This window comes from Camellia sinensis, chromosome 5 (genome assembly GCF_055761805.1).
Source record: "Camellia sinensis isolate YWXY chromosome 5, ASM5576180v1, whole genome shotgun sequence".
NCBI lineage: Eukaryota > Viridiplantae > Streptophyta > Magnoliopsida > Ericales > Theaceae > Camellia > Camellia sinensis.
The window spans coordinates 179,376,098-179,400,354 of record NC_138965.1 but is presented as its reverse complement, the minus strand read 5'-3'; the positions used below and the strand labels follow the sequence as shown (position 1 = coordinate 179,400,354).

The window sequence follows — 24,257 nt, the reverse complement described above, 5'->3', positions numbered from 1 at the left end:
TCATAAAAAGACCTGTTGAGTTCCCTCTCTCCCTCTCTCTCTCTCTCTCTCTCTCTCTCTCTCTCTCTACTGTGCTTCACAAGTTTTGAATCAAAATTTTGCAGTAGCTTCATTCGATAAAATTTTGCAGATCCAGTTTCCGCTTGAAATTTCAGATTTCGGCTTGAAAGGCTTGCGAAGAAAGCAGAAAACAGAGTTTCTGCGAAGCATTAGGGTTTAATTTCCAGGTGAGATTCTAATTGCTCTCTCTCTCTCTCTCTCTATTGTGCTTCACAAGTTTTGAATCAAAATTTTGCAGTAGCTTGATTCGATAAAATTTTGCAGATTCAGTTTCCGCTTGAAATTTCAGATTTCGGCTTGAAAGGCTTGCGAAGAAACGTATGCATATGGTTTGCTATGTGAAATCTGAAGTTAAGGATGAGCAGAATCTATGTCTCTTTCATCCTCCATTGTACACCTACTTAGTTTCATTTTGGGCATTAAGCATTGCCAAACAATTTGGAGTTCTGGACCCACCAAAATTTTGTTATCTTCTCAAATAATTTTTACTCATATTTTTCTCAAATAATTTCTCCATTCAAGTAAAGATTAATTTTAATTTTAGGTGTAATAAATGAGAGATTGTTTGAATTGTTTATTATTCTCGAATGATTTTTTAATCTTTCATTTTGTATCAAAAAATTGTAATTTATTGTAAGTCCATTAGATTTATTATTTTGATTTTTTTACTTCTATATTTATTTATTTTTTAATTTTTGTAATTATGTAAGCTATATTAACCTGTATTTTTCAATATGCATCAATTAGAATTTTAATGACTCGAAAATAAAAATTGAAAATTGAAAATAATATATGATTGAGAAAAGATGAAATAATAATTTTTTTACATATGAATAAATAAGTAATGTAAATTGTGGGAAAAAAATAAATCCATTTATTTCAACTTTAAAAAAAATCAAATAATAAATACATTACTTAAAATAATAAATTTTACGTTGTTTATATAGTGTGGAATAAGTCTTATATTAAATTATTAGAATGTTATATAGTAATATTAATTTTAGAGAAATTGTTTATTTTTGACTATTGTATCAATAAAAGTTAATTTTACGTTGTTTACAATTTATTGCTGCTTCTCTGTTAGATTTGTGATTTTAATTTGTTTAGTTAAGCAATATTGGTAATTGGTAAGTTGTGGTGAGTTCTATTTATTTAGGATTTATTTACTTACAACGTACCTTCAAGCACGGGCATACGCTATAATTGCATTTTTAGCGTATGCCCGTGCCTGAAGGCACAGTGTAAATAATATTAGGATTATAATATAATTGGCCGCATTGGGATTACAATTATATTCTAATATTAATATTATTTACACCGTATCTTCAGACACGGATATACGCCAGTATATATATATAGAGAGAGAGAGAACTCAACTTTCCCATCTAAAAAAAAAGAACTGTAAGATTGCATTTTTTAAATTTTTAATGTAAAATAAAGTTTGGGTCCTTTTGTTTGTTTTGGGCCTTTTTATTCAAAGAGTAAATAATAAATCACATGGGCTTATTACATTATATTATAAAATTGGCCCTTCTCAAATTTTAAGGCCTGAAGCTTGGACTTGGCTAGCTTTATGGTAAGGTCGGGCTTGATAATTCTTAGTTCTGATGTTTATGGCGCCTGTAGTGAGAAGTTGAAAAAGGTAGCGCATTGCCTCTTGAGATGTAACACCATTTCATAGGTCTGGGAAATTGCCCCATGCAATCTGGGCATCATGCTTTATCGTTTTCAGAGTTTATACAATGGGTAGAGCTCATAGATTATGTGAATAAAGAAAATGGGCTTCCATTGTCTCATGGTTTTCTTCCTCTTTCTCCCCGATTTTCTCGAGAATATGGACACAACACCCCATCTTGATTCTAGGGTTTTATCCCTCATATTCCTCTCTCTCCTCTCCTCTTTTGTCTTTGTTCACTGTCAGAGTGACAACGCTTCAGTAATGCAGGCTCTCAAGCAGAGCATCAACCCTCCGAGTTCACTCGGCTGGACCGACTCAGACCCCTGCAAATGGAAAAACATGGGTTGCTCCAGTGACAATCGGGTCACCCGAATCCAAATTGGGCATCAGAAGCTGAAAGGCTCTCTTCCTCCGAATCTCACCAACCTCACTTTCTTGCAGAGACTTGAGTTCATGTCCAACCAACTCACTGGTCCGGTTCCGAGTTTGTCCGGGTTGAGTTCTCTCCAGTTCTTGTTCCTCAACAACAACAATTTCTCTTCCATTCCCTCCGATTTCTTTCTCGGAATGACATCTCTTCAAGGTGTTTATCTCGATTACAACCCCTTTTCGCCGTGGAGAATCCCGGAAAGTCTCCAAAATGCCTCGGCTCTCCAGGTTTTCTCTGCCAGTGCGGCCAATATAATCGGAAACATTCCCAAATTCTTTGGCGGGTTTGTGAATCTGGGTTCCTTGCATTTGGCATTCAACAATCTCGAGGGTGGATTGTCGGGAAGCTTTTCGGGTTCGTCGATTTAGTCTCTGTGGTTGAATGGGCAACAGGGTATTAGTTCTAAGCTCAATGGCTCAATTGGGGTGATACAGAACATGACCCAATTGAACCAAGTGTGGTTACATTCCAATTCCTTTTCGGGTCCTTTACCGGAACTTTCAGGGCTAACTGGGTTGCAGAATTTCAGTGTTAGGGACAATCGGATCACGGGTTTAGTTCCCATGTCTCTTGTGAACCTTCCATCGCTTAAAGTTGTGAATTTGACAAACAATCTGTTACAAGGCCCGACCCCAAAATTTCATTCTTTGGTTGCAGTTGATATGACAATTGGGACTAATAGTTTCTGCTTATCTGATCCTGGTGTTGATTGCGATTCCCGGGTTAATACATTGCTTACGATTGCACAATCTGTTGGTTATCCAACGGTGTTTGCGGATAGTTGGAAAGGGAATAATCCTTGTGTCTAGTGGATAGGTCTCACTTGTTCTAATGGAGACATTACTGTTGTCAATTTTCAGAAAATGGGTCTTAGTGGTATGATTTCTTCCAATTTTTCATCAATTACTTCGTTGCAGAGACTAATACTTGCTAATAACAATCTTACGGGTACTATCCCTAATGAGCTCACAACTTTGCCTAACCTAAGAGAATTAGATGTTTCGAACAACCAGCTTTATGGGAACATTCCATCTTTTCAGAGTAATGTATTTGTAAAAACTGATGGGAATCCTGATATTGGGAAGGATAGTGTTAGTCCATTGCCGGGTACGCCCTTAGTTAGTGGAACAAAGACTTCGGGAAGTAGTGGCAATAAGTCGACTGGTGTGGTTGTGGGTTTGGTAATTAGTTGTATTTGTGCGGTATTGGCTGTTGGGGTTAGTGTGTTCGGCATTTGTAGGGCTAAACAAAAGCATTCTTATAGGGTGCAGAGTCCAAATGCCATGGCGGTTCGTCCTCATCATTCAGGTTCAGACCATGATGCTGTTAAGATTACCATTGCTGATTTGGGTTTGACTGGTGGGACAACGGGTGAAACATACAGTCATGACAGTCGTGGACCTAGTGATATTCGTGTTATTGAAGCCAGAAATATGGTAATCTCCATTCAAGTTTTGAAGACTGTGACCAACAATTTTAGCGAAGAGAACATATTGTGAAGAGGAAGATTGCTGGGAAGCTTTTCGGGTTCGTCGATTCAGTCTCTGTGGTTGAATGGGCAACATGGTATTAGTTCTAAGCTCAATGGCTCAATTGGGGTAATACAGAACATGACCCAATTGAACCAAGTGTGGTTACATTCCAATTCCTTTTCGGGTCCTTTACCTGAACTTTCAGGGCTAATTGGGTTGCAGAATTTCAGTGTTAGGGACAATCGGATCACGGGTTTGGTACGTGTCTCTGCTGTAATCATCCTACATATTCGCAACCAATCACTTTGAATGAGTCATTGAATATGACAGTTGAATTAATACAGCAAATACGTGTATTGATTTAATATTGTTTGGGAGGAGATAGGGGATGTACTCCATGGTTTGAGGGAAGATAGGGGATGGACTCTCAAACCTGTTTAGGAGGAGAAAGGGGATGGACTCCACTAGTACAGCAAATATGTGTACTTATTGATTTATGGAAGTGCTTCAGTATGAGCCTTAGTCTCATTTGAATAATTGAAATTGGAAGTAATGTTGTGAGATGTAGTCACTTTTTATAGTCTGGCCAGGTTCTGAGCCATGTCTGTTTAATTTGAAAGTTGTATAACAACGTAAAGTGAAACATGTCATGGACATTATTGTCATGAAACTGTATAGTGATATAATGGATTTATAAGTGTTAACCATCTATCGAATGCTATTGCTTTAGTCAATTCTTATATTTGGTTTAGTATATTTCTGCTGGACTGTGGCTCACCCTATACGGGAACATCATTTTCAGGTCCAGGTGATATGCTACCTCCAAGGACTTAGCTTGGAAGGATTTGGATTTGAAGACTTGTTTTAGTTAGTTGTTATTTGATTTTACATGTAAACTCAAGCCAAGGGCTTAATTTGTAGTTGAGTTAATACTCACTTTTTGTATCTAAGTGTTGGCTTGGAAAGCTGTAAGCCCGTAGGGCATTTACTTTTGATGTTACATGTGATGTCTTTCAATAAGAATACTTTGATGAGTGGAATAATGTTTTGTTTTCTTATATCAATGCATGTTAATATTGAGTATATTGTGGGTTTATTTTGAGGGCGTTACAACTTGGTATCAGAGCGTACCGGGTTTGAATACTTTGAGTACGTGGGAAGTGATTAGTATCACAATGGGTTCATCTCGCTTGATAGAGACTTAGATGTACTGTTATATGCTTATATGATAACATGTTTATGTGACTATGTGAGTATGGAATGTAGTTTCTGGGATGTTGATTGGATCCTTGAGTTTCTTGTAGTCTTGTTAGAAAGGCACTTGATCAATGCTGCTTCCAACCGGAACTCTAGGAACGCCTCGGGACTGTCATTATCTAGGAATGAAATTCGTAGGTGCTTATGTGATTATGTGCTTACGTAGAATGAATTATTGTTGTCCACTGCATTAGGACACGAGTGTTATAGTTTTGGCACATTTATTAGAGTGCTAACGTCTTTGTTACCTTTATTAGGATGTCAGGACGAGGACGTGGTAGGCGTGGTAGGCAGGAGATGCCTATACTGGTTGAGATTCCGGAGCAGCAGGAGGGAGTTGGTCAAGCCAATGTAGCCGAGCCAGTAGGTCAGCAGGCTATGGGTACCTTGGCCCGAGAGATAGCGGGGGCATTCAGGGAATCCGTGGGCATTCTGAGAGCTAAGAATCAAGCCCAGGTTCATGTTGCTGATGCAGGGCCTTCTTTCTTGAAGAGGGAGTTCTTCCGGTCTAACCCGGACGAATTTGTGGGTGATCCTAAAGAGCCACTTAAGGCAAATGAATGGCTCGAACAGACAACGAAGACGTTTGAGATGCTTGGCATCGAAGACGGGGTGTTGAAAGTGACCTTGGCATCTTTCCAGCTAAAGGGGGATGCGGGTCAGTGGTGGAAGTTCACGAAGGGCTGTATAGGAGGTACGTGGGAGGCTTTTGTAAATGTTTTCCAGGAAAAGTTCTTATCTCCAGCTGTCAGGGAAAAGCTGAGAGACCAGTTCTGCCAGCTTAAGCAGTTGAGTTCTTCAGTGGCCGAGTTTGAGGCCGTATTTACTAGCTTATCCAGGTTTGCACTTGAGTTGGTGGCGTCTGAGGAATGCCGTTGTATTGAGTTTGAGAAGAAGTTGAGGAGTGGCCTCAAGTTGAGAGTTGGCAGAACGATGATACGAGACTATGGGCGTCTGGTTGATGCTGCAACCCATATGGAGATTATGATGCAGGAGGAGGAGGAGCAGAAAGGCTCTAAGAGGAGTCAGGATGGCCAGAGTGATGGCAGGAGACAGAAAGGTTTTAACCCTTAGCAGTCTCAGGGTAGCTTTACTAGATCAACTTTTCCAGTGCCGAGTGCAGGTCCTGGGAAAGGCAGCCAGGGAGACATTACCTGTTTCAAGTGTGGTCAGCTGGGCCACAAGTCTCTAGTTTGCCCGCAGAAGGGAGAAGGACAGAGAGCAGCATCATCTGCGGCTCGACGTCAGAGCCAGAGTCAAGGTAGAGGCCAGCCGCTCTCTTGTTACTAGTGTGGTCAGGCAGGGCACCTGAAGAGGTTTTGCCTGCAGTTGAGTTGCACATCTGGTGCATCTGGTTTGAGGCAGACTCAGAGTCATCAGCCAGCTCAGTCAGTTCAGGCCTCAAGGGACAATCAGGAGGCTTCATCATCCCAGTCTGTGCAGCAGTCTTATGCTCCTAGGGGTGAGCAGGTAGATCAGAGACCGTCTGGGCGCGTGTATGCTGTTACCGCGCAGGATCTTGTACCGGCTCCATCTGTTGTGAGAGGTACCTTATTGTTTTGCCACTCGGTTGCTAATGTATTGATTGATACTGGAGCATTCCATTCTTTTATATCTGTTGCATTTGTATCAGTTTTGGGGTTGGAGTTGGCACAATTAGCATCTCCTACATGTGTACTATCACCTGTTGGGGGTGAGTTGATTTTGAAACACGGATGTAGGGGTTGTGATATAGAGGTCGCTAATCGTTGACTTCCGTTTCCTTTTGTAGTTATGCCCATGATGGGATTTGATGTTATTTTGGGTATGGACTGGCTATCGTCATACCGAGCTGTTATTGACTGCTACTGCCAGAGGGTCACAGTTTATACCTTGAGCGGGGAGTGTTTTCATTTTCTGGGGGATCGGGTTGGTAGTGTTTTGCCACCGGTGTATGATCCGCGAGGGCGGAGTGAGTTGAGTGGTCTTCTTGCTAGCCTTTTGAGTAGTGAGTGTGATGAGACCCAGACTGTGTTGACGAGAGTGGTTTGTGAGTACTCGGGCGTCTTTCCCGAGAATCTCGTTAGTTTGCCACCTCACAAAGAGATTGAGTTCCCTATTGACCTAGTGCCCGGCACGGCGCCGATTTCTATGGCACCTTATCGTTTTGCCCCAGCTGAGTTAGTTGAGTTGAAGAATCAACTCCAGGAGTTGCTAGATAAGGGTTATATTCGTCCTAGTGTTTCGCCGTGGAGAGCACTGGCCCTCTTTGCTAAAAAGAAAAGTGGTGCTTTGAGACTCTGTATCGATTACCGGAAATTGAATCGGGCTACGATCAAGAATAAGTACCCTATGCCTCGTATAGATGATCTGTTCGATCAATTGAAGGGTTCCCGTTGTTTCTCTAAGATAGACTTGAGATCGGGTTACCACCAGTTGAGAGTCAGGGTGGAGGATATTCTGAAAACGATATTCCGTACGCGGTATGGCCACTATGAGTTCCTGGTGATGCCATTTGGGCTCACCAATGCACCGACAGTCTTTATGGACTTGATGAACCGGATCTTCCGGGAATTCTTGGATCGTTTTGTGGTCGTTTTTGTGGATGACATCCTTATCTATTCACCTTCTGAGGAAGAGCATGAGGAGCACTTGAGAGTGGTGCTTCAGTTACTTAGAGCCCATAAGTTGTATGCCAAGTTTGGAAAGTGTGAGTTCTGGCTAGAAGAAGTCAAGTTCTTAGGCCATGTGGTTTCTGGGGAAGGAGTGTCTGTTGATACATCCAAGATTGAGGCAGTGCAAGATTGGGCACAGCCTAAGAATGTTTTTGAGATCCGCAGTTTTCTGGGATTAGCTGGGTACTATCGCCGGTTTGTGAAGGATTTCTCCAGGCTAGCTTCAGACTTGTGAAAAGTCGTTCCAAGAGCTGAAAGTTAGATTGACCATCGCTCCGATCTTGATTATTCCGGAGAGAGGGCTGGGTTATGTTGTGTATTGCGATGCTTCACGAGAGGGTTTAGGTTGTGTGTTGATGCAAGAGGGGAAAGTGGTAGCCTATGGCTCGCGTCAGTTGAAAATACACGAGAAGAATTACCCTATGCATGACCTAGAGTTAGCAGCTATGATCTTTGCCTTGAAAATTTGGAGGCATTACCTTTATGGTGAGCGGTTCGAGGTATTCTCGGATCATAAGAGTCTGAAATATCTGTTTACACAAAAAGACTTGAACTTGAGGCAGAGGAGGTGAATAAAGTTCATTGAGGATTATGACTTCGAGTTGTATTATCATCTGGGAAAGGCCAATGTGGTGGCCGATGCCCTTAGCAGGAAATCTGTTGGTGACGTAGCTAGTATAGCCATCCGGGAATAGGAGATGTTGGGTGCACTTAGGGAGTTTGATTTGCTTCTGGGCGAATCCGTTGAGACTGCGACCTTATTTTCTGTTGTTGCGCAGCCTACACTTGTGACTTGAGTGTTAGAGGCACAGAGAGGTGACCTTTAGGTGGAATCCCTCCGAGAGAAGATCTCCAGTGGGAAGGTTGAGAAGGGTTTGACGGTGTATCCCGACCAGAGTGTGAGATACCGAGACCGTCTGTTTGTGCCAGAGTCTTGGCGAGATGAGGTACTCCGAGAGTTTCATCATTCACGTCTTGCGGTGCATCCGGGAGGCACGAAGATGTACCGGGATTTGGGTCGCCAGTTCTGGTGGCGGGGTATGAAGAGAAACGTGGCAGCTTTCGTGTCTAAGTGCCTTACTTGTCAGCAAGTGATGACCGAGCATCAGAGGCCAACGGGTTTGTTGCAACCCTTGCCTATTACCGAGTAGAAGTGGGAGCATGTCACTATGGACTTCATTGTAGGTCTTCCGAGGACTCAGCGGGGTAGTGATGCTATTTGGGTGGTTGTAGACTGGTTGACTAAGTCGGCACACTTCATTCTTATGCGCGTGAGAGATTCGGTACACCATATTGCTGACTTGTATATTCAGGACATAGTGAGGTTGCATGGGTCCCAGTGACGATCGTCTCAGATAGAGATCCTCGTTTCACTGCCAGGTTGTGGCAGAGTCTGCAGAGTGCCTTGGGCACTAAGTTGACCTTTAGCACGGCTTATCATCCTCAGACTGACAGGCAGTCCGAGCGTACTATTCAGATCCTTGAGGATATGCTTCGGGGTTGTGTTCTTGACTTTAGTGGGCCGTGGGAGAGGCACTTGCCTTTGGTGGAGTTTGCCTACAACAACAACTTCCAGTCTAGTATCGGTATGGCACTGTTTGAGGCCTTGTATGGCCGACCATGTAGGTCTCCAGTTTGTTGGGCCGAGGTTGGTGATGCACCTTTGTTGGGTCCGGAGTTGGTGAGGGAAACAACGGAGAAAGTTGAACTTATCCATAGAAGGCTTGTTACAGCCCAGAGTCGTCAAAAATCTTATGCCGACCGTAGGGGGAGACCTTTGGTGTTTGAGGTGGGTGATCATGTCTTTCTGAAGATATCACCTAGGCGGGGATTGATGAGGTTTGGGAAGAGCGGGAAGTTGTCCCCTCGATTTATTGGTCCTTTTGAGATCCTTGAGAGGATTGGCGAGGCTGCCTATCGTTTAGCTTTGCCGTCGCAGTTGTCCGGAGTTCATGACGTCTTTCATGTGAGTATGCTTCGGAAGTACGAGCCGAATCCATCGCATGTGTTGGATTGGACCGACTTAGAGGTTGACGAGGATGCCTCGTATGAGGAGAGACCGGTTCGGGTCTTGGATAGGCGGGAGCAAGTTTTGCGAGGCAAGACCATTCCTTTGGTAAAAGTCTTGTGGAAACATCACGGAGTGGAGGAAACCACTTGGGAACGTGAGTTGGAAGTCCACGAGAAATATCCGGACATATTTGTTGATGTGTAATCTTACAATAGTATTTAATTTTAAGAGCATTATATATGTCTTAAGTTGTAAAACATTGAGAATGTTTTGGTTTAATGGAAATATTTTGAAACTTGTCTCGAAATGGCAATTTAATGGAACATTGCATATGTTGAATTGATTATAGAAATGGAAAGGTATCATGAACATTGAATATGATACGGAATTGTGAATTATATATATTGAAAATTGTTGTAATAAGTAACAAATGTATGTTGATTATGCACATTGCAATATAAATTGTGAGATGCCTCTTGGTAAGAGATGGAATGACCGGTAATGGGTCAGGTTGTTGATTAATGAAATGTCATATTACTTTCCAAAACTTATGCTTAATTTCGCGGACGAAATTCTTTAAGGGGGGGAGGTTATAGCGACCCCGGTCTTTTTCCATTTGGTTGTTGTATCCGGACTTACGTTCCGTAGATCCTGTTGTTATATTTTGTTGTTGTCGTCCTTTAATTCCTTATTTTTGAATTATAGGATGTTTTGGGCAGGTTGGTAACAGGTTGGGAGTGTTTGGGAGCAAAGGGTTGCTGCCCAGAATTTTGGTCCTTTGCTCGAGCGAGAAGTTTGTCGCTCGAGCGAGCTCTTTCTTTTTGGTCCTTCGCTCGAGCCAGGGTTTCTTCGCTCGAGCGAACGACTGCGTCTAGCATAGACCTGAGAGCTGTGTTTATTGGCTCGAGCGAGCTTTCCTTCGCTCAAGCAAGCGAGGTCTATGTTTTCGAGTTTTTCGCTCGAGCGAGCATTCTGTCGCTCGAGTGTGCTTCTGGGTTGCAGACCTGAAGCTTCGAGTTTTTGGCTCGAGCGAGACTTTCTTCGCTCGAGCGAGGATTTCTTGTGTCTGGTCGCTCGAGCGACCAATCCTTCGCTCGAGCGACCAATCCTTCGCTCGAGCGAGCCTGTTTTATATAAATACGCAGCAGCAGTTTTAAACATTTTTTTTTTATCCTCTTTTGTTTTAAAAACCCTAGGTCCGTGTTCTCTCTCCCTCCACTCACCTTCTCTCTTAGGTTTCATCTACTTTTAAGGTGCTTCTATCCTAGGTTCTTTGTTAAAAAGATAGAGGGCCGCGAGGGCTTTGTTTTAACCTGAGAGTTTGGTGGTTTCGAGCACTTTGGATTTTGGTTTATCATCTCCATTTGAGTTCTTCACTTCGAGGTAGGGATACCCTACTCCATATTATAGGTTTTGTCCTAAGTTTTGGTTATTTTGATATGTTGGAGTTGTTTGGTAATTTTGGGAAAAACTAGGGTTTGATTTATAATTTGAGAACAATGGGTTTTCTTATATTAAATACCATATGTTTGTAAGTCATGAAAAATGACATTGATAGTGTTAAATTGAGGAAATTGAACCTGAGGGTTGTTTTTGACGAAAGGGGGAAAAACCCTAATTGTTGTAATAAATTAATTTGTATAATTAATTTCGGGAAAAATGTGGAATTAAGTTTAATTCATGAAATTGAGGAAATTATTGATTGAATGGTATAGTTGGATAGTTTAATCACTCACCTATGAAAATGTTGAGTTTATATTTATTGATACATTTATTTCCTATTTAGAAATAACTGTTTTAGGCTATCGGTGGAGGATAGTCATGATTGTTGTAGACATTGCATGCTGATTAGGGAAAACTAAAACTAATCGTTTTGAATGCGTCATTGAATATGACAGTTGAATTAATACAGCAAATACGTGTATTGATTGAATATTGTTTGGGAGGAGATAGGGGATGTACTCCATGGTTTGAGGGAAGATAGGGGATGGACTGTCAAACCTGTTTAGGAGGAGAAAGGGGATGGACTCCACTAGTACAGCAAATATGTGTACTTATTGATTGATGGAAGTGCTTCAGTATGAGCCTTAGTCTCATTTGAATTATTGAAATTGGAAGTAATGATGTGAGATGTAGTCACATTTTATAGTCTGGCCAGGTTCTGAGCCATGTCTGTTTAATTTGAAAGTTGTTTAACAACGTAAAGTGAAACATGTCATGGACATTATTGTCATGAAACTGTATAGTGATATAATGGATTTATAAGTGTTAACCATCTATCGAATGCTATTGCTTTAGTCAATTCTTATATTTGGTTTAGTATATTTCTGCTGGGCTGTGGCTCACCCTATACGGGAACATCATTTTCAGGTCCAGGTGACATGCTACCTCCAAGGACTTAGCTTGGAAGGATTTGGATTTGAAGACTTGTTTTAGTTAGTTATTATTTGATTTTACATGTAAACTCAAGCCAAGGGCTTAATTTGTAGTTGAGTTAATACTCACTTTTTGTACCCAAGTGTTGGCTTGAAAAGCTGTAAGCCCGTAGGGCATTTACTTTTGATGTTACATGTGATGTCTTTCAATAAGAATACTCTGATGAGTGGAATAACATTTTGTTTTCTTATATCAATGCATGTCAATATTGAGTATATTGTGGGTTTATTTTGAGGGCGTTACAAAACCAAACCGCCAGTATAATGCAATCAAATTCAAGACACACCGTTTATTCTTTACTCTCAAAAGTGAGAAGAAAATGTTTCAGTTAAGTGGCTCTCAAAAGTACAACCCAATAACCCAAATGCTAGGCTAATACAAAAAATGCAATTGTATTGACTAACAAAATGTCAGAGACCAAGAGGAGAGAGAGAGATATTTACATACCTGTGTTGGAGAGCTCAGATCGTTTGATAGATAAATTGGGAATATAGGACATCAAACAATCTTTCAAATTGGAAGCAAACCACAAGTGCAAATCCGCTAACCAGTAACATCAAATCGACAAAATCAGTATTAGGCGGAGAGAGAGAGAGAGAGAAAGATGAGAGAGAGAGATATTTACATACCTGTGTTGGAGAGCTCAGATCGTTTGATAGATTGCAGATCGTTACAGAGCTTGAGAGAGTAGAGAAATAGATATTTTAATTCTAACCATTCATTTCTATGGGCCATTTAAACAGTCTAACAACTTTTTCCCTTTATTTTGGTGTTGACAGTCATTTGCTACCCTTACCATGATCCATCACTACCCCCATCTCTTTTCCCCATCTGCCACTACTCATTTTCCTCACAAATGGGCATCAAAACGTCCATTTCTCTAACCCCAGTAAAAAACAATGGTCACCACCACAGACATCAATTTCATGTGGTACTATCAAAATTTCACAGGTCATGTATCTCACCAACTTAAGGTACAACTCTACAAACCCATATCAGTTACTTTGGGCTTCATACGGCACTATCAAAATTTCACAGGTCATGTATCTCACCAACTTAAGGTACGACTCTACAAACCCGTATCAGTTACTTTGGGCTTTGTTTAAAAGGAAAGAAAAAAAATTAAATTTATGAAAAGGAAACCTAGGAGAAATTATTCTTTTGCACAGCCAAACACAAACACAAATAAAAATAAAAAAGAGAGAGAGGTATCGCAGAAACTAACAAAGATAAAATCCTGAAATTTCAAGCGGAAACTAAAATCATTACCTAACTAAATAAAAACATACCCACAAAGATAATATATATAAAAAATGTATACAATCCAGATTCTTTGTAAAAAAGCTATATATAAATAAAAAAATCTATACAATGTATATCCAAATAAAATCTATACAATCTATATCCAAATTCTTTGTAAAAAATCTATAGAATCTATAAAAAAAATCTATACAATTTATATCCAAATAAAATGTATACAATCTATAAACAAATAAAACCTAGTACATAGTCACCATAAAAAATGAAAAGAGTGATCTTACCTGGAGAGCAGCAGTTTCGGGAGCGAGGGTATGGAAGAAGACAAACAGGGCTGGAGAGCAGCAGAGGGAAAATCTGAAAAGAAATTGAAAATTAAGTTTATGATTATTTGTGTGTTGGCAAGTGTCTTTATTTGAAACACACAAAATTTATATGATACAAATAGAAGTGAAGCTAAAGAGAAGGAAACTATACCCAGTTAAATAGAGATTAGACAAAAAAATAACACATTAATAACCAATTGACGTTTATTTTCACAATTCAAACTTAATGCAATTGCGCATGAATAGCCTTACCTTGGAGTTGGTTGCAATAGCCTATATTAAGGTTGTGAATTAAATTTCTTAGTGGTATTAATTAATTAATTGTATTTATATATTGATGGCTAAATTATTCTGAGGAATGGTAAGGCAATAAATGGTTCGGGTCATATGTTATAAGTTGGTGAGTTACATTCTTATATATTATGGTAATTATTTATAGTGGAATTGATGGTGGATTGGAGCATGGGGCCGATGGCAAGGGTTGGACAAACTATGATGATTTTGACTACTACTTCATTTCTCATTCCAAACTCCACTGCCTCTCTTTCTGCTGTCGTTTTGCCTAGGCAATACCACCATATTCATACCACCATATTCCCTCCCCCTCCCCCTCCCAAAAAAAAAAAGAAGAAGAAAAAGAGTTAGTACATGTACAAAAAAAAATTAAAATAAAATAAAATAAATTCTACATATGGACTTGCTAATTATTATTATCATTTTCTTAGACAAATTTCATTTTATTGATATTTGGAAATAAGTACATAATTTTCTATGAATTGAAATTCACTGTATATACTATTAACAGCTTGAGCAAAAAGATTAAAACTAAAAGTGTGATTTTCAAAAAAATAATAATAACAATAAGAAGGCCCCAACTCTCAACCCTTGGGCTTGACTTAGCCTAATTAATTAGATAGATACCTCCAATTGTTTGCAGAATTCAGGGTCGCTCCAACAATTTTCATCCATGGGTTGATCCTTGGGACAATTAGCGTTCACCATAACAGCAGCAACAGATGACACCACCACCACCTTCTTCACTTTTGCCTTCAAACATGCATTTAGCACATTTCTTGTTCCTTTTATGGCCAATTCAACAAATTCTACCTGCCATGTACCCCATTAATTAATTAGAAGCGATAATATATAAATATAAAATTTTACGCAAAATGAGGTGACAGATGTGTATCTATTCATCTCAAATTAAAAGAGCTATTAAAATGATTTACAATTTTTAAAATGTCATTACCACATCACTCTTGTAGTATGTTTTGTATCGAATTGTTGTTTGCAAAATGATTTTCATTAATTAAAGTTAAACAATGATTAGCAGTAGCACATGTATACATATAGACAAAGGGGCAAATTGAAACTGTGAATTTAAAATCTAAGGTTAATATTGTTGAAATTAAAACAATTGGAATCAAACTAAAAATTAAGTTATAGGAATGAAAAATATATTTACACTTTAATTTTATAAGTCCAAACAACGGAAACAATTCAAATTGAACATACCTAAATCAGAAGCTGAAACTCTCATATACAGATCTTGCCCTCCTTCAGCTGCAGCATATTGCCTAACAGAGGAGAAAGAAAACATTTATTCCATCTAGTTTAGGCAAAATCTGAAATTATGCCTGTGGAAAGTCAGATTCAGATTCAGATAAAAATATGTGAATAAAAAGGGTTGGGATTAAAAAGAGTCTGATTCAGATTCAAAGTCACTCTAGATGAAATTTGGATAAAAATGGTGGTGACTTGAAAAGGAATTACTGCTACATCTAAAATTATGATTTGCAAAGTCAGATTCAGTTTATGCCCGTGTAAAGTTAGATTCAAAATCGGAACAGCAAATTAAAAATTCAAATTCAAGCAAAAAATACATTACCCCCACCTTGAGGTGAAATTGGAGAAGGCCTCCAATTAACTCCACTGTTGGTAAAGGTGCCCCCAATGCTTCCACTTCCAGACCCCACATAGGCACTCGGACTTGTTGAGTTTGTTCCATAATTGAGCCCTCCATTCCCCCACAAATTCCCAGCCTTTGAGCTAAAAAAGGAACTGTTTCCTCCATTCCCTCCTCCATCATACCCGTCCATAGCTGAGAGTATTATTCAAATTTGCATTTCCCCCAAAATTTGGGTTCAGTCCAGGTTCAAAGTTCAAACCCATTCCATAACCAAAACCAAATGGAGCATACCCACTTCGACCACCAGTGATTGGACTAAATGATCTACCATCCATTCTAAGACCATACCCTCCAACTGTACTTGGAGAGTAGCCTTGAGCGTAATCATTGAGAAAGTTATTGATCCTACTCACACCATAGTTATATCCACCAAGTGGAGTTCGGCTAGGACCTGGTGACAACTCTTTGGGGACTGCACGCTTGACCTCAACCATTTTACCATTCAGCTCATGGAACGTTTTCAGCAACACTTTGTCCACCGCATCCTCTGAATCATAGGTGATGAATCCAAAGCCTCTTGGTCTCTGAGTGTTGTAATCAAACATCACCACGACATCGGTGATGGTCCCAAACGGCTCAAAATACTTCTTAAAGTCAGCCTCTGTGACTGTGGAAGCTAAACCTCCAACAAATATCTTTCTTGTGCATCCTGGACCTGGAGAGCCTTGAATGCTACTACTGCTTCTACTCAGTTTACCTTGCAAGGGGAGAGAGACGAAAGAGGAGGATGAGAGGAGAGGAGGTGGTCGGTGGTGTCGTCGAGAGAGGATAACACACAGAGAAGAGCTGGTCGGTGGTCGTCGGTGTCGCACGAGATGGGCTCCGATGCAGGTAGAGAGAGAGAGAGTTTAAAAATTGAAATGAGAGAGAGAGAGAGAGGAGATGAGTACTTGTGATGGAGAGGAGAGAGAGAGATTTTCTGACCATTAGAGGGAAATAAAGCCGTTGATGCTCAAAGAGGGAAATAAAGCCCCTTCCTCATCAACCATTGATGGAGAGAAAGAGAGAGAAACAAAGACATCTCAACCACTGAAGTTGAGATGAGACAATTTAGATCATTGGATTAAAATGTATCTCACATACAATTTAAGACATTTTCAAAAAGCTTCTTGCCTTATTATATAGATATATATGAACTTAATTTTTGTTTTAACTAGGTTTACAGATGATACTATCATTGAGCTTACATTTGCTCTCAATCCCACTCTTTAAATTCAGTAGCAGTACACCAGCGAAAAGGGAACCATACAAGAACTCAATATATTAATTTTTTACTTAAAAGTTGTTCCAAATCTCCTAATAATGTTTAAATAATTTTTTTTAGAGGGGTTTGTGCATGAAACAGAGAAGGAAATGAAAAAATTAATTAACCCAAACATAGCATAAATCGATCTATGACTAATTCACTTGTGTTTTGATCTCTTCATTTTGCAGGATGGATGTCTATACTCTCTCTCTCTCTCTCTCTGTGTGTACCTGTTGATATGTTAGGGCTAAATAGAACATATCAGAGGAAGAGGAAGATGAAACTTAAATTTTGGGATTTTTTTTTTTAAAAAAAAAAAACTAACCAAAACACGTCGTTTTGGCCAAAACGATCTCGTTTTGGTGAGGGCGATAGGGACGGCCGCAGGAAAGGACGACAGAGGATCCTTGCTCGAGAGACCCAGGATGAAATGAAATTGGCTAGCGAACAAGAAGATAACTACCATTATATACTTCTTTTACTTAATTAAAAATAAATAAAAGGAGAGACCAACATGTTGCGCTGATTTGGTTTTCAAGAACTATGATGGTCAGTAGCAAATCATAATTTTATAGACTTCTCAATGTTGTCAGATTCACTCTTTAAAGACTCATGTTTGATCAGAAACAGTGGAAAGATCAATACTCACTACTTTGTTTCCTTTTTAAAAGTCATTCGTTTTGAAATCTATAAATTAAAGAGTAACTACTTTTAAATAATTAATTAAATAGATTGGCTGATAGACTTTTTTTCTAATCTATCTTGTAAATTAAAAAATCAACAATTTTGGGATGGGACTTTGAAGGTGTCATATGCATTCTCATTAAAAAGACATTTTCCCTTATATAATAGATAGATAGATTGGAATTATCTTCACACCCACCCCTAGATCCTATCCCCTTAAAAAGTAAATAAAATAAAATAAATTGAAAAATATTGAAGTAGAGTCCTTAGAAAGATTTCTTCTTTGATACTTGAAGAGACCGGAGTCCGGATCCCCGGTCGCAGTTTCCTACGGCACTTTCTGCGGCGTTCCAAAACGACGTCGTTTTGGCGTTAAATTCAATTTTTTTTTTTCTTCTGTCGATGTGAACCCCAACCATCAAAGAAGACCATGAACAGAGGAGAGGAGAAAAACGAAACGAAAGGAGTAGAGTCGGAGGACGGCGACGGTAGGCAAGGTGGCATTGATTCGGCAGTGAGGCGAGCCGAGGTAAGATGTGGTCCCTTCAATCTTCATTCTCCCCAAATCTTCAATCTTCATTATATAATATATATATATATATATATGAAATTTATTTTTGTTTTAACTAGATTTATAGATGATACTATCATTGAGCTTACATTTGCTCTCAATCCCACTCTTTAAATTCAGTAGCAGTACACCAGCAAAAAGGGAACCATACAAGAACTCAATATATTAATCTTTTTCTTAAAAGTTGTTCCAAATCTCCTAATAATGTTTAAATAATTTTTTTGTAGACGGGTTTGTGCATGAAACAGAGAAGGAAATGAAAAAATTAATGAACCCAAACATAGCATAAATCTATCTATGACTAATTCACTTGTGTTTGATCTCTTCATTTTGCAGGATGGATGTCTATACTCCATATATATGTATATATATCTTTCTCTCTCTCTCTCTCTCTCTCTCTCTCTCTCTCTCTCTCTCTCTCTCTCTCTCTCTCTTTCTCTCTCTCTTTGTACCTGTTGATATGTTAGGGCTAAACAGAACATATCAGAGGAAGAGGAAGAAGAAGATGAAACTCAAATTTTGGGTTTTCAAAAAAAGAAAAAAAACACTAACCAAAACACATCGTTTTGGCCAAAACGACCTCGTTTTGGTGAGGGCGGCAGGGAGGGTCGCAGGAAAAGACGACCGAGGATCCTTACTCGAGAGACCCAGGATGAAATGAATTTGGCTAGCGAACAAGAAGATAACTACCATTATATACTTCTTTTACTTAATTAAAAATAAATAAAAGGAGAGACCAGCATGTTGCGCTGATTTGGTTTTCAAGAACTATGATGGTCAGTAGCAAATCATAATTTTATAGACTTCTCAATGTTGTCAGATTCACTCTTTAAAGACTCATGTTTGATCAGAAACAGTGGAAAGATCAATACTCACTACTTTGTTGTGAATATGACACATTTCAAAGGTGTTCCATTATTTAGATCTTCAATTGTGCAATTTTATTATGTTTTGGAAATTTTGTTTTGTCAATTACTTGATTTATATTAATTTAGTTTGGTTTAACGTTTTTTTTTTCTTTCTTTTTTTTTTATAACAAATTTGGTTCGTCAATCACTAGGTTTTTATGAATCTAGTTTGATGGCTTTTTCAGTACTAAAAACTAGTGCCTACTTATATGAGAAAAGGTGATATCTTATGTAACATGGATACAATACAAGATATATCAATATCCATTACATAAGATACAAAACAGCGTACAGTGGGGCAGTTTTTTATTCGTTTGTTTGTTTATTTTTTTAATTTAAATAAAATTTAAAATAAAATAAATAAATAAATAAATAAAAACAGAAAACTTGGGTAGACATTATCTTTTATCTACCCAATTGATGGACAAGTCGGCAAATTTGGACTACAAATAATCAAGCACCAAAATCTCAAGCCATGCTTGAGAGAAGTGCTTGAATTTTTTTGTGTATACCATCTATAAAAACATTTAAGTCAATTTAATAATTATATAATTTTCATTTTATTACGCTTATCTCCCAACACAAATTATTAAAATCATATCTATTATAGATTTCTCAAATTCAATCTGAGTTTAATATAGAGCAATGCTAGAGATTCTAAAAGTTCTATTAAAATTTCTGACATAGACAAGCCCACAAAAGCCATGAACCACTATAAATAACCAGAACCCATCATTCGGGGCCCAATGCATAACCCTGCCGATGGAGTCCGGAACAGCTGGAATCCAATATGGCACCAAGAACCAACAGCATTCAGACACGCGGCGGGTGGAGGACGAGCCACATCAGCAGACAAAGATCTGCAAAGTTATTGCCACTACACATCATCATTAATGCAGTCCATCACAGCATTTATTATGACAACACCTCTCCGTCGGAACAGGACCCCCTTACCCTGAGCAAGGTAAGCTACAGCACAGGCTTTCGGCAAGGAGAGCAGGTCGGAAGGGACAACGAAATGATGACAAAAGGATATAAGCAAATGTTGTAAACAAGAAAAAGGTTAAGTTCTCTATCTTGAATCCTCTCCCATATACTCCACTTCTCTTCCTAACTTGATCGTCGGAGGGTTCACTGGGGGACTACCCCGCTCCCCGTTGAACTTGTTTGCAGGATATCTGGTGGGCTCGATCTTCTGGGCTTGGCCTTGGGGAGCTTGGACCAGTCTGATCCATCCACTGGGACCAACGGTATCAACAGTTGGTGCCGTTTGTGGGAATGCTTTGCTCCACGCGCCAGTTGTGATCACTGTCGCCGGAGGCCCCGTTCCAACACCCTCTCTCTCATACCCGTCAAAGTGCATGGTCACGACTAGATCCATGGCTTCTCACAATAATGCTACCGACCGTCAAAACGACCCCCCCAATCCAAACAACCCACCACAGTACTTTATCGAGCTTACCAACAGCATCAACTACATGGCCGAACAAAACCAAGCCTTGATAAATGCCTTACTCCAAAGGAACCTTCCGATTCCTCCTCCACCACCTCCAGATATTCCCCCCAACCAAGAAAGAACCCCGAGCCATACTACCCCCCAGCCCCATCCACCCAACCTGGAAGCTTTGCAACCTCCCCACCCATACATAAATCCGCCACCACCACCCCCACACCCGTCGGTCGTAGCACCAGCCCCTGAAGGGGAGGCCAGCAGCGTCCAACCTCTACTGATTGACCAGGGGGACCACGTTCCACTCTGGGACGCTGAGCTCCGAGCAATGAAGCTCCAACTCCAAGGAGTCATCTAGAACATTCAGAATAAACCCTCTACCACGGCAAATTCACCATTTGTTGCCTCCATTCGAGACAAACCTTTGCCCGCCAAATTCAAGATGCCCACCATTGACTCCTTTGATGGTACGACAGATCCAGTCGACCATCTGGAGACCTATCGTACACTCATGATTCTTCATGCCTTCCCCGACGAGATCATGTGTGGGGCTTTCCCCGTGACACTGAAGGGGTCAGCCCGACTGTGGTTCGGTCAGTTACCGGCGGACTCTGTCTCCACTTTCCAGTATCTCAGCGACTCCTTCCTCAGCCATTTCATTGGAGCCCAACGCCAACGTCGTCCTGCAACCCAACTCCTCAACATCCGTCAGACCGAGGGGGAGTCACTACGTAGCTTCGTTACCCGCTTCAACACCGAAGCCCTACAAGTAGCGGAGAATGACGATAAGGTCATCCTTACGGCTTTCATGGCCGGGCTGCGATCGTCCGATTTCCTTTTCTCCCTCTCCAAAAACCTCCCGACCTCTATGGCAGCCCTATTATCCATAGCTCAGAAATATATGAATGTCGAAGATTCACTGGCCGCTCGCCAAGATCCAATATCCAAAAACCCACCCCCCAGAGAAAAGAGAAAAGACCCAGAACCAAGAAACACCCAGTATAACAGCCAAACGCCCCAATATCCCGACCGACCTCCTCGCACTGACCGGTCAGCACCAGTACGACCCCCCGGTCGGTTTGAGCGGTACACACCCCTCAATTCTCCTATAGAACAAGTCCTCCACCAAATCCAGCGAGATTACCCCCTCAAATGGCCCCTGCCTTCACAGACCCCTTCCAACCGGAAAGACCAGTCCAAATACTGTTGCTTCCACCAGGACCACGGCCACAACACTGATGATTGCATCAACCTCAAGGATCAGGTCGAGACCCTCATTCGTCAAGGGCGTCTCAGCCGATTCACAGACACCCGCCCGCAACAGAGGCAACGAACAGAGCCCCTCAGAAGCAACCGCCGACGTACCCCACCTTGACAGCCAACCCAACCTGCCCAAGGCCATGACCGCCTCCCACAACAGCCTCGACCCCCAGGTAACCCCCCTCCCCCAGTTGGTGAAATCCGAGTCATTTCTGGTGGCCTTACTTGTGGCGGACCGTCCCGCTCCACTCAGAAAGCAGAGCTCAGGAAAATAAGGCAAGGTTCGGACAAAGCAGTGGACACGGTAGACCGACCTTCCAAGCAGCCCAAGAAGTGGACAGAGCCCATCACCTTCATGGACGTCGATTGTACAGGAATCCGTTATCCTCATGATGACCCCCTCGTCATTTCTACCCTTATCTCCAACTATAAGGTCAGGCGGGTTCTCATCGACAACGGTAGTTCGTCTGACATCATATTCTTTAGTTGCTTCCGCCTGCTCAAAATTGGGGAAGAAAGCCTGTCCCCTCTCCAAACCCCCTTGGTCGGTTTCACTGGCGACGGGGTGACCTCCATCGGCTCCGTTGACCTCCCCATCACTATTGGCGAATACCCACGGCAGACTACCAAGTTACTCACCTTCCTTGTGGTCGACTGTCCCTCTGCCTACAATATCATCCTCGGTCGTACCGCCCTCAACGCTTTCCAAGCTATCACTTCAACCTATCACCTCGCCATAAAGTTTCCCACCGACCAGGGGGTCGGGACGGTACGGGGAGAGCAGACCATCGCCAGGGAATGTTATGTCGCCTCACTCAAGGAAGTCAAGTTGAAGGAGGCCATGATCATTGAAGGACTTGACGCCCGCGATGAGGATGAACTGGTCCAAGGCGAACCGGTGGAGGAGCTCGTTGAGATTCCAATCGATCCCACCAACCCAATGAAAACTGCTAAGATCGGCAGCCAGCTATCCCCCCAAGCCAAGGCCGACCTTACTGCACTTCTGACCGAGCACAATGATGTATTCTCCTGGACTCATTCAGATATGCCAGGCATCGACCCTTCTTTTATAACTCATCGCCTCAGCGTTGAACCTCATTTTCGATCGTACCGCCAAAAGCAGCGCATCTTTTACTCGGAGCGCAATACTCTTATAGCCGCAGAGGTCGACAAACTCCTTGAGGCCCAATTCATCAAAAATGTCGACTACCCTAAATGGCTGTCAAACGTGGTCCTCGTCCGCAAGAACAATGGCAAATGGCGACTTTGTGTCGATTACGCTGACCTGAACCAAGCTTGCCCCAAAGACAGCTATCCTCTGCCCCGCATAGATCTACTAGTCGATGCCATGGCCGGTCATCAAATGCTCAGCTTCATGGATGCTTTCTCCGGCTACAACCAAATTCTCATGCACCCGTCCGATCGGGAACATACATCCTTCATCACCGACCGAGGTACCTACCATTACCAAGTAATGCCATTCGGATTAAAGAACATTGGGGCCACCTACCAACGGTTGGTTAATGCCGTCTTCCATCACCAAATAGGTCGGAATATAGAAGTATACGTTGACGACATGCTAGTTAAGAGCAAACTCTCCACTGATCACCTGACCGACCTGCGGGAGACCTTCGCCACGCTACGCAAGTACCAAATGAAGCTCAACCCAGAGAAATGCGCCTTCGGCGTAGGATCCAGGAAGTTCCTGGGTTTTATGGTCAATCAGCGGGGCATTGAAGCTAACCCTGAAAAGATCAAGGCCTTGATTGAGATGCAGTCTCCCAGGACGGTCAAGGAGGTCCAAACTGGACGAGTTGCAGCCCTCAACCGTTTCATTTCTCGCGCGACAGATAAGTGCCTACCGTTCTTCAAAGTTCTTCGGCAAACTTTTGAATGGACAACTGAATCTGAAGAGGCTTTCCAGCAGTTAAAGCAGTGCATGGCCAATCCACCCCTCCTTTCACAAGCGATCACGGGCGAGTCCCTCTTCCTCTATTTGGCCGTCTCAAGCATCGCAGTCAGTGCAACTCTTATTAGGGAAGACGACTCTGTCCAACGACCGGTCTACTACATCAGTCGGGCTCTCAGGAGAGCAGAACAGAATTACCCCTTGTTAGAAAAATTATCCTTAGCCTTGGTCACTGCCTCTAGACGACTCCGTCCTTACTTCCAAGCCCATTCCATAGTGGTCCTCACCGACCAACCCTTGAAGAAAGTCATGCAGCAACCAGAACTTTCCGGCAGACTTATGCAGTGGTCTGTGGAACTCAGCCAGTTTGACATCTCTTACCGCCCTCGAACAGCAATTAAGGGACAGGCTATCGCCGACTTCATCTTGAAATTCACTAATCCTACCCCAACCACTGCCCCTCTACCCCTGCCAGCTCCCATCGAGCCAAAACACCTTCACTCTTGGACCCTCAACGTCGACGGATCATCCCGTAGGCAAGGTAGCGGGGCTGGCCTCATTCTTACCAGCCTTGAGGGTGGTTATTTCAAATGTGCTCTCCGTTTCTTGTTTGAGGCCAGTAACAACGAGGCTGAATATGAGGCACTGATAGCAGGCCTTCGCCTAGCCAGGGACATTG

The 24,257-nt window shown here is 41.5% G+C and overlaps 2 pseudogenes; one reads left to right on the top strand and one right to left on the bottom strand.

Annotated features, from left to right (window-relative positions):
* The first annotated feature begins 1,894 nt into the window (after positions 1-1,894).
* On the top strand, positions 1,895-3,949 carry LOC145791909 (receptor protein kinase TMK1 pseudogene; annotated as a pseudogene).
* A 10,451-nt stretch (positions 3,950-14,400) lies between these two features.
* On the bottom strand, positions 14,401-18,060 carry LOC145791908 (uncharacterized; annotated as a pseudogene).
* Positions 18,061-24,257: the final 6,197 nt, after the last annotated feature.